Below are 12,112 nucleotides of genomic sequence, written 5' to 3' on the forward strand. Positions count from 1 at the left end.
TTAGTAATCAACTATATAACCCTTTTTTCAAAATGTTCAGGCATGATATTTTTCTTTCCTGACAATGCTTTCTCTGAGATCTGATTTTGCTTTCTGTATCTTTTTATAAAGAACCTCTTGATCTGAACATCAGTATGTGAAAAGGAAGTGAAAAATAATGATCTGTTTCTGTACTTAAACACATGCCAGTATTTAAGAAAAAAATCTGCTGCAACGTTTATAGCATTGAGAATTTGGCATGTGCCTCTAGCATCCAGCTGCTTAAGTTCCTCACATCGTGCTGTTTAGAAAGTCAATTTATTTTTTACAGAACTTATGTTCTTATACAGATAAATTTGAGACTATCGTGAAATGAGACACAGTAATCAATTTAAACTCAGCAGTTGCCTGCTATTAATTGCCATTTACACACATTTAAATGCAAAGCTCATGATAGCTCTGATTCATAAAACGTTAAAGATATTTTTAATAGGGAAAAAGTCTTGAGCTCTGTATGTGGCAATAAGAATTTGCATTCCTTCTCAGGTAGGCATCTTACAATTCTACAAAGATTTCCTCTCAACAAAGGCTCATTATTGCGTCTTTGAAAGCTAACTGGGAAGGTATTTCTGGATTTGCAGATAGTGCATATATTTAGGAGAGAATATTGAGCAATAAGTTGTAAGAAAATGAGGTAATTTGACTAAAACATGGTCTTTAATGTGTTTTCACTTATGTTTATCCTTAGAGAGCATTAAATGATAGATTCTGTAGGTTTCTGCATTCTTGCTTTGATGTGCTAGCGTTATTCACAGAAGAAGGTCCATGCAATTCCTACCTGCATGATCTTGTATTTCGAGATGTCACTGAGACATACTCACATACTTCTGTAATTAATATTTATTCTGGAATTCGTTTATGGATAACTTCTGCATTTTGTTAGCACAAAGAAAGAATTTCAGAAAACATAATAAATGGAAAGCAACTTGCCCTAACTCTCTAATTGCTTGTTATCAGGATAAAATGTTACCTATATGAATTTATATAAATATATATAATGTTATTGAAACTTAAATGTCTGGTTTAGATAGTATTCTGATACTAAAGTCTGATTTTCCTTGGTTCATCCAGAACTAGACTATAAACGAGGCCAGCAAAACTTGCTTCAGAAGGTTTCAAAAGGCATCAAGACACTGGAACCAAATAAAAACTGTATGAAATGCAATTAATCATTTCTCCTTGTGTTTAGATCTTAAACGGACAGTATGTTGCTATTTTGTAACAAAAGTTGGAAATATGAATAATTGTGGTTTAAATTCAAAGAATAATCAGTTTTATCATGTCAGTGAGGAAGCCAGCGGCGGACGCGGCAAGTTCTGCGGCCGGGCACTAGATGGAGGAGGACAGGGGGTTTCTGGAGCCAAGGAAACCCGAGGAAGAGCAGAGAGCCCCACCAGGAGCTGGCAGCTCTCGTGAGCCAGGCTGGCTGACATGGCAGGGTGGACATTGCTGGAAGCAACCATGGGAGATTTTAAATGGCCCTAGGGAGCCTGAGCGACCAGAGCAGGAAAGAGGGCATAGCGTGTCAGTCAGGGCGTGGCGTGGCAGTTGGTGAGGCAGATGGTGTGGAAGGTTATGCAGGAAGGGTCCTGCACCCTGCATCTTGGTCCACAGCCCAGGGAAGTGTTCGAGGTCTCTGCCAAAATGGTTGGCACTTGTCTCAGAGCTAAAATCAGTGCTCCTACAGAGGAAGCCCCTCAGATGTTTGATGCATCCACCCAAATGGTGGAGGGAGACTTCAGTACAGGCCGTAGGTTGCAGTGAGTGCCCAGACCCTTCTTCTCCTGGCAGAAAAGTAAGTACCTGCTCATGCTGTGTATAAGCTGATGATCTGTTACATCAGATGGGTGAGTTGTAAGAAATGCTTAAAAGGTTGCGTAGTATCAGAGGAGCTGAGACAGAGATAGACAGGTGGTTTCATAACCATGTTGCTGTAGTTGATACCACCGAGAAAGAGGCACCTTGGACTCTGGTGACCCACAAAAGCAGGATTACACTTCAGCCCCCACCCTCTAGCATCAAAACAAAAAAACAGTATGAAGCTGTAACAGTTATAGAGACCCAGGAAGGTCTCCCAGGAGGACCAGTAGCATACAGTAGACATGGTAAAAAACAATGACGAGTGCTAGAAGTGGGTGACTCCCTGTTAAAGGTCACTGAGATGACCTGAGGCCTTTTACAGACAGATGGAAATAGCTTCATGCTCACAGGCCCTGGTTCTCACGGGGCACTTCAACTACCCTGACATTTGCTGGAAAGACAGCACAGCCAGGCACGTGCAGTCCTGGAGGCTTCTGCAGAGCGTTGATGATAACTTCTTGACACAGGTGGTGGAGGAACCAATGCGGAGAGGTGCACCTTGTGCTGACAAACAAAGAAGGACTAGTTGGGGATGTGAAAGCTGGGGATAACCTTAGCTGCAGTGACCATGAGATGGTGGAGTTCAGGATCCTGCATGGAAGAAGCAGGGGAAAAAAGCAGAATTACAAACCTGGACTTCAGAAGAGCTAACTTCGACCTCTTCAAAGACGTGCTTGGAAGAATCCCATGGGCTAAGGTTCTAGGAGGAAGGTGGGTGTAAGTAAAGCTGGTAAATATTTAAGCACTACTTCCTCCAAGCTCAGGATCGCTGCATGCCTAGGAGCAAGAAATCATGCAAAGGAGACAGGAATCATAGAATCATAGAATGGTTTAGGTTGGAAAGGACCTTGAAGATTATCGAGTTCCTGCCCCCGGCCATAGAGAGGGACACCTCCCACTAGACCAGGTTGCCCAAGACCACGTCCAGCCTGGAAAGGTGCATGGAGGAGAAAGGAGCTTCTGAAAAAACTCAAATGGAAGAAGGAAGCTTACAGAATGTGAAAAAAGGGACTGGCCACTTGGGAGAAGTATAGGAGTGTTGCCAGAGTATGCAGGGATGCAACGAGGAAGGCTACAGCCCACTTGGAATTAAATCTGGCAAGAGATATTAAGGACAATAAGAAGAGCTTCTTCAAGTACATCAGTAGAAAAAGGAAGACTAGGGAATATGCAAGCCTGCTGCTGAATGAGGTGGGTGCTCTGTTTATGGAGGATGCAGAGAAGGTGAATTTACTGAATGCCTTCTTTGCTTCAGCCTTTACTGCTAAGGCCGTCCCTCAGGAACCCCTGACCCTGAATGTAAGAGAGAGGGGCTGGAGTAAGGAAGACTCTCCTTTGATGGAGGAGCATTGTGTTAGAGATCATTAAGGTAAACTTGACACCCACAAATCCGTGGGCCCTGATGGGATACACTGTCGAGTGCTGAGAAGGTGGCGGATGTTATTGTGAAGCCACTCTCCATGATGTTTGAAAGGTCATGGAGTACAGGAGAGGTGCCTGAGGACTGGAGGAAAACTAATGTCATGCCAGTCTTCAAAAAGGGCAAGAAGGAGGACCTGGGAAACTACAAGCCGGTCAGCTTCACCTGCATCCCTGGAAAGGCGATGGAACAGCTCATCCTGGATGTTGCTTCTAAACATGTAGAGGAAAAGAAGATTATTGGGAGTGGCCAGCACAGACTCACCAAGGGGAAATCATTCTTGACCAATCTGATAGCCTTCTCTGATGGAATGAGTGGCTGGGTGGATGAGGGGAGAGCAGTGGACGCTGTCTACCTCGACTTCAGCATGGCATTTGATGCAGTCTCCCATAACATCCTCATAGGTAAGCTAAGGAAGCGTGGGTTAGATGAGTGGACAGTGAGGTGGATTGAGAATGGGCTGAATGGCAGCGGTCAGAGGGTTGTGATCAGTGGCACAGAGTGTAGTTGGAGACCTGTAACTAGCAGTATCCTGCAGGGGTCAGTACTGGGTCCAGTCTTGTTCAACACATTCATCGATGACCTGGATGAGGGGACAGAGTGCACCCTCAGCAAGTTTGCTGATGACGCAAAACTGTGAGGGGTGTCTGACACGCCAGAGGGCTGTGCCACCATTCAGCAAGACCTGGACAGGCTGGAGAGTTGGGTGGAGAGGAACCTAATGAAGTTCACCAAGGGCAGGTGTAGGGTCGTGCAACTAGGGAGAAATTACCCCATGCACTGGGACAGGTTAGGGGCTAACCTGCTGGAAAGCAGGTCTGCAGAGAGGGACCCGAGAGTCCTGGTGGACAAGAAGTTGACCATGAGGGAGCAATGTGCCCTTGTGGCCAAGAGGGCCAACCGTCTCCTGGGGTGCGTTATATATAGAGAGAGCACGGCCAGCAGGTGGAGGGCTGTCATCCTCCCCCTCTACTTTGTCCTGGTGAGGCCCCGTCTGGAGTACTGTGTCCAGTTCTGGGCCCCCCAGTTCAAGAAGGACAGGGAACTACTGGAGAGAGTCCAGCAGAGGGCTACAAAGATGATCTAGGGAATGGAGCACCTCTGTTATGGGGAAAGGCTGAGAGACGTGGGCCTGCTTAGCCAGGAGACGAGAAGGCTGAAAGGGGATCTTGTCTTCACTTATAAATATCTAAAAGATGGGTGTCGAGGTTTGGGCCAGAGTGTTTTCAGTGGTGCCTGGCGACAGGAGAAGGGGCAGTGGGCACAAACTGGAGCAGAGGAAATTCCGGCTGAACATGAGGAAAAACTTCTTTACTTTGAGGCTGACAGAGCAGTGGAACAGGCTGCCCAGAGAAGTTGTGGAGTCTCCCTTCTCTGGAGATATTCCAAACCTGTCTTGATGCATTCCTGTCCAACCTGCTGTAGGTGAACCTGCTTTGGCATGGGGGTTGCACTAGGTGATCTCTGAAGGTCCCTTCCAACCCCTACCATTTGGTGATTCATTGAGCCAGTGATTTATTTCCGAAACTGGTTGGTGATGCTTGCAGCAGTTTCTGGGCACATTCTAGTGATCCTGAAGAGGCAGTTAACAAACCGTAATGAGATGTTGCCAAGGTAAAAGCATTGTAGTGTAAGCATAAGGCCCTTGCAGAGAAGACTGTCTGAGTGAAGATATTTCCTTCTCCTTTGACAAATTATAATGAAAAGTGCCATTTCAGGTGAACTCAGTACGATTGCTTTGATGAAAGGTGTAAAATTCCAGCACCAGGAGTCTGTAATCAGGCTGGCATTTATTCATTGGTATTTATTAGCACTCAACAGCAGATAAGTACAGCGTTAAGATTCAGAAAAAATTCATGCTTTCAATAGACAGTATACTATAGTTATATCATTTGGAGTAAGTAGAATTTTTCAGATTATTTTTGCGGTGACTTAACTGTTCCTTGAAGAAATGCTTTTTGTATCTTGACTGTTTTTTAGTTGTATCAGGTGGTTTTGGAAGAGGTAAGACATTACATCTTTCTAAGAATCTTGCATCATGTCTTTCAACAATAGCAACATTACTTCCACAGTTTTGTTTTTAACATTTAAAAATTAAAAAAGAAAAGGGAGGGGAAAATCTTTGAAAGCAAAACCTTAGCAAAATATTCATTAATGTAAAAGCTCTAAATCCATGTACTATACTTTCTGCCTCTGTTCCTATCAGTTAAAAGCCTAATGCCTTCCTCCTCAGCCTACACCTGAACACGCAAACAGCTGGGCCGGTCTGTTTAATTCAGCATCATGCTTCTAACAGTGGTCAGTATAAATTTGGCCAGTATATGCTAAAATGGAAGATGTGGAAAACCCACAAGGCAAAAAGAGAATGAAAACTCTCTTGATACAGCTCTTAATTACTTTTAAATATTTACATATGCTTACACACAGTGAGAATATGAATCTTTCCATGCAAGAGGATTTCCACCTACCATGTTAATATGGTTGATAACATTATTTGGTGGCAAAATTTAGTTTCTTGAGTTCCAGTTTCAAATTTATAGTAATAATATTTCTGTGGGCTGAGTATAAACTTGTTTTGATGTGTAAGAAAGTAACAAATATATATTAAAATGAAGTGGCAGGAAAAGCTCTGAGCGCAAGAATGAGCATGATAAAGGATAAAATCTTTTCACAAGTGAAAGATAAGAAAACTTTTGCGTACCACGTTTTTCTGTGATAGCATGCTCCTTTAATTCAAAAGAATGCATCAAAGAACTCAGTTACTATAGATGTTCTAGGTGGTTACGTATAATATGTCCAATTTAATCAATTTATTCTTATTTATTTATGTACTTATTTTTAGATGAACTGGATCTCATCCATAGTGGGGGTAAATCAATGTATTCCCATCATCTTCTGTAGATGCAAGTCTAACTAGTATTTCACCAGCCTTCTGCAAATGTCTTTGTTGTTTGCAAGTTGCGTCTTGAGGGAAATCTGTTACTTATTAATTCTCCCATGCTACTGCATGCTGTAATGAAATATGCAAGTAGGCCTAATCTTGAATTCTTTTCAAAAAGCTTCTAAGCAATGCGTCTCCTAAAACTTACCATAGAACTGTATTCTTATGAGTTGAATTTGGGAAGCTTGTATTTATCATTTTCTTTATAGTAAGGTCTTGCAAAGACTCTTTTTTTTTTTTTTTTTTTTTTTTTTTTACTCTTTTTTTTGTATTATGTTTATGCCATGAAGCCTCAGAAATCCCATTGTGATGTACAAATGTCAAAAGACAGCAATGTCTCAAGTGAATGAAGTTACACGCATGCTCAAATGAGTTTAAGAAGTTGAATTAACAAGCAAAAAGCAGGGATGATGAGTAGCGACAGAACGTATTGGCTAGATACTGCGTGTGCACAACTGTGCTTAGGTGAGATTCAGTTTTCTGAGCAGATTGTTAGGACTAAAAGGTCAAAATGGCCTCTCCTGACTGGTCGCAATTAAATTCTGATGAATTGATAGAAAAATGCCCAAATGCATTTCAGCAGATTAGATAAATAATACTGAGTATTCAGGTAGGCTTTTACCATGGAATTATGAAAGAAATGGGTTCTTTTGGAATAGAATCAGTCTTCAGATGCTTTCATGTTCCAAAAAGGATTTGCAGCTGTCTGTTCTCAAGATACTTCCATCCGCTGCCAGTTTTTTAATGATCTCGGAGATTTTGAAGCTTAAACACCCTTCTCATAAAAAGAAGGGGGCTCCTTGCGTCTTTTTTCTTCCCTTTGTAGGGACTGCTTTCCTTTATAATGTGATGTATTTCAAGGTCTGAAGTAGCTCAGATTGATCTGTTGGGCAAGCTGATAAGTCAATTTTTCTTTATAAGCACAGACCAAATCTTAAGCATCTGAAGTAGGAACTTTTTTAATGCAGTAAGGACATATTTTGAATTTGTGGATGATGAAAGAGAAAGGAATAAAATGCTGATGACTTGGTTGGCTTCTTCTCTGTAGCCTAAAGGCCATATAAAAATTATTATTGTTATTTTAAAGTATGTCAAGTATGTCTGGAATTAAATAGCCAAGTAAATGGCAACTGTATGTCTTTGTAAGAGGATGAAGTTTCCTATGTGGCTATAGAAAGCTAGTTACCAAATGCTGGGTACTTCTAAAATACTGGGTATCTTCAAAACTATTTTCACGGTACCGATGCCACGACAGTAGAGCATTAGGAATGTATATAGTGCTGTGGTGTTTTTTGGCTTGTCGCTCAGATTTTTTTGATAGGTTAAGTTTCCACAGCAGCACTTGCATCCTTTTCCAGATAGTGCCATTATTACAGGCACCTTCCCTATCACTGAAGCGCATGTGTGCTGAGATTTTTGCGATAGAAACAACGATGTCTAAAATTTTTGTTCCGTTAATGTCACTGAAAAATAAACACTTTTTTTCTTTATGAATGTATTCGAGCAGCACAGAATTCTACAATAATGTCTGTATAAATATATTTCTATTATATATGTGTGTGCATATTTATATGAAGGTTGTATCTAGCTTATATACATAACCTACTGTTCTATAAATTTGCTATTGAAAAACCAAGTTTGTATCTCGGTCATTAAAATGTAAAAATCAGTTTGAAACTTGTAAGGACTGATGATGGTTTTAGATCTTTAGACATAATCAGATGACAGTTATCTTTCTTGGTTTCTTTATTTTTATTTTCTTAAAACCATTTCTAAGTAGTTTTACTGCCTATTTTAAAGGAAGATAGTTTATTTTATCCTCAAGGTAGAAGACTGTGAAAAAACTGGGTTTTTGAGGAAAGGCTGACAGAACCTTAACTATAGCAGAAACTAGCAGGTGTCACTATTAAAAAAAAAAAAGTGATTGAGAATGATGGCTATAAATAGATGAGCCATTTTAGTCATTTGCCTTTGAAAGCAGTTTAATAATTCCATGCTGAGCCCCCTTTCAACAAATTTAATGAAAATCAGCATGATGTTGTGGCAGTTACTATTGGATTCTTTTACAATCTTCTTGTGTTTCATGGTGTGAGAGATTAAAATAGCATCTAATAAACTGCATTAACGGTTCTACATTCCTCATCTGAGGCACAATTGCATACAATTCCTCCTCCTCTGGAGGGTGCCCCTGTTTTTCTGTTCCTCGTTACTATGCGTAGGAACTAAGAATTGCTAAATAGCAATTTTGTGGCTTTATTCCCTATTCATTATGGTTGTCAGTGTGGAGCTACTCTGAGGCATTCTGAGCAGGAAGTAATGATTTGATTTGCAGCCTACTGTGAAAATTTATTAATCTGAATGGACCCTTCTGAAATTCTACTTGATGAACGTAAGAATAACAGATGCCTGTATCAATGCTGTTATCTATTGATTTCCATAGATTAAGCTTAGAAAACATTCTTATCTAAGTATGAATCACTTAAAAGTATTTTTTTTTCTCTTGCATTTTGTCTTTAGATTTAGGATCAATCATCAAACTATACAAGTTTATTACAATGCTTGAGGGACTATGCAATTTCAAGAGAGTTCAATACAGGGTTCAGCTGCTGACTACTTTCTATAACTTAATTATTTTTACAACTTATGTTTTCCAGTAAGTTCAAAAAGTCTAGTATAACAAAGCACAAAGAATGGTGACTGCATTTTTAGGGACTATTTTAGAGATACTATTTGTGTTTTCTTGTGAAGTGTCAGTATACTGTTGGGCCAGTGGGAGAGACTTCAATTCTTCTTGGATTCAAGGTACAGTGTCTGCAGAGTGTTCTCAGACTTTTTAAGTTTGGGAACTGCTGTTGCTGTTTAAAAAATAAAAGAAAAAGTTGACTGTAGTGGAAGGGTGACTTAGTTGAATATTTAACCTGTCTATCTGTGTAGAAAATATATAGGGAATATATTTTAAATTAGATGCTCCTTCTCTCGCAAATAATGGAAGTTTTAAGCTAACCTGAAACTTGCCCTGGACTTGACCAGGAGTTATGTCTGGAAGGAACATAGACTTGCTGGCTTCTGACAGCAATCTAGACAATTAAAAAAAAAAAAAATTCCCAACTGTTTACTTCCGAAGTATAGGAAGTTTTGTTTCTTGATTTATTTATTTTACATCTTAGTTCATGTTTCCTTCTCAGCAATAGTTTGGTCGTGTATTCCTGTAGGTATAGTCTCAAACCCTTCCTGATCCTCTGGGTTTCTACACTGAGACTCTGGGTTCTCAAAAATCCTGTTCTGCGTTATCAACCAGGTCTCTGAAATGGTCTCGAATCCTGGAGGCCTCTGCATTAATTGTTCTGTTCATTTTACTGAGTTTCAGGGAATGAACTGCAGGAGATGTTTTATGGTAGTCTCTTGTAACAAATGAGTCTTTACAGAATCTTCAGATGTAAAAATAGTCCAGCCGGAGTTTTTCTTACCACAACATGTATATCAATTTGCCATATTACCTTTAATTTGCTACATAATATCAGTCTCCAGTTCCCGGTCTTCTCCCCTGCCACAGCAGTCACAGTCCTCTGACTTTATCTGTGGTGTAGTTTTCATTACTTATTGCAAGCATCAAAGGCTGTGGGAAAGAATGTGGGAAAGACTGGACTCTTTTTATATATAAATACATATATATATATTTAACCAGTTCTTTAATCCCATATTACTATTGTAGAACATGGATTTTTGGGTTCTGATACTGATTTGAGAAAGTTATTTTATTTTTCTTTAATTGTGAATTTAGTGAAATAAATTCCTTTAAGTGGGTTCTGCGGCGCAGCATGTGCGAATGCATCTACTACAGTAACAATCTGTTAATGGGCACTGTTTCTATATGTTTTTTCTCTAATATCCAATCAAATTAGAAGCTTTGTTCATGGAGAAAATGGCCTTTACTTTCTCTGGAGAGTGATTATGAAATTTCCTGTTCATTTAAGCTAGTTGTTGCATATTTGAGAAATACTGTCATGAGTAATTCTGGATGTGAATGTGAAAACCTATTAAACTAAGCACAAACCCTATAATCTGTAGAATATTTTATGAAACTGAACATAGTTTTATGGAAAAAAAATATTTGAACTTACAAACAAAATGAAACAGCTTCATCCCCCCTCTATTAAAAATAGTATTATAGTGCCATCTAAAGAATTTTAGAGAATATGAAAGGGGAGGGTTGGGGGATAACAAAGATTTTTAAATCCATTTGAAAATTAATGCAGCATACCATAAATGTCTTTGCTTTTTCAGAATATGGAGATATTATCTGTTTATTTCAAATATAATCTTCTGTTCTTAATTTTTTGCTGAATAACAATTCACATATCCATTCTTGAAATCGGATGTAGTTTTTAGTTCAAGCGAGAGGGAGTTTTGGCACCATTAGTGTGGAATGACTGTGTTTTTAGTGAACAGTGAGTACGTGCTAAACAACTGATGTAATTTAATGGTTACCAAGTTAAAGCTGAACAAAACAAAAAAGCAAGGTTGGTGATGCAGTCTAGAGAAATTTCATTGGTAGTTGTAATTGTCAATTGCCTTTTGTATGAGGGTGATGGTGAAACTTCCATTGGCTTCAGTAGGTCATGGGTTTCATTTAAAAAAAAAAAAAATTAAAATACCAGGAACCTTTCTCAAGATTTTACATTTATTTCTAATCTGATAAAAGAGGGATTGGCTTTCTACTCATGATGGAGTCAAGAGAAATAAGACAATGAACCTTGCTGAGACTTGCATTAGAGGAAAAATGAAAGCTTAATTGTAGGTGGAGTACAAGCAGTGTAGAGTGTAAATGTCGTGGTGCTGCTGGATAGTAGTTTTAGAAAGGCACAGGTAAAAATAGTAATGATTTATTTTATGTTAAAATAAAGGCTCTTTGGGAAAGAAGATGCATATTGTTATATTATTAGAAGAACATACCTCAAAGTAGTCCTGATTATTTTCTTACTAGTGGCAGTAAGTATGAAATCAAACCTAGACTTTAGGAGTTTTCATAATATTTTTATTCTTACGCAGCTAACAAACACTGTTCCGAACCACGTGACTATGATGGTCCCTGCTTCTTGTGGGTTAGACAAAGACCAAAAGACAAGGGACTGAAATTTTAATTTGGTTTCATCACTTAGGTCAGAATCCTCAAAAGTTTCAAAACAGCTTTTTTTTTTTTTTTTAATATTTTCTCTAAATTTCTTTGTGCCTTAGATTTATATCTGTCAAAAATATTTAATGACTTCATACTAAGCTATTTATAGTAATGAGTAGATACACAGTGGTTTGGAAATGAGGAGGTTTATGTAAAGTATTATTCAGGATCGCAATAGAGAATTCTGCCCAAAAGGATCATTTGGCCAGGTGTATGTCAAGCTATATCTGTAATCTTCCCTGTAACCACAAATTTGAATCGTGTCAGGGCGAGCCAAGCTGAGCATTGACTAGCTGGGCACTTGACTTATTAATTCTTTCATTTTGTAACCAGCAGTGAAAATGGCTGGAACCAGAAGGTCTGAAGGGCATCCAGTGAATGAATCAATGGAAACTTTTTCTACTTTTATGATAGTAGGAAGATTTCGGAATTCTTTCTGTCTTTATCTTGTAAACTCATTTGCACAAAGAAATACCAGGGATTTTGTGCTTTAGAGCTAATTTTCCAGTGTGTGCTAGGTATATATTATTGTCTGTTTCATTTATTATTATCTTTGTTTAGCAGAAGGCAGGTTACTACAACCCTAAAGGATTGGACTGTAGTGGTATCTCTCTTGGGTGCAATATATATTGCATCTTCACCATTAACAAGCAATTGATTTTGAAGTTAATTGTTG

This window comes from Vanellus vanellus (assembly GCF_965231255.1).
Source record: "Vanellus vanellus genome assembly, chromosome: 4".
Classification (NCBI taxonomy): domain Eukaryota; kingdom Metazoa; phylum Chordata; class Aves; order Charadriiformes; family Charadriidae; genus Vanellus; species Vanellus vanellus.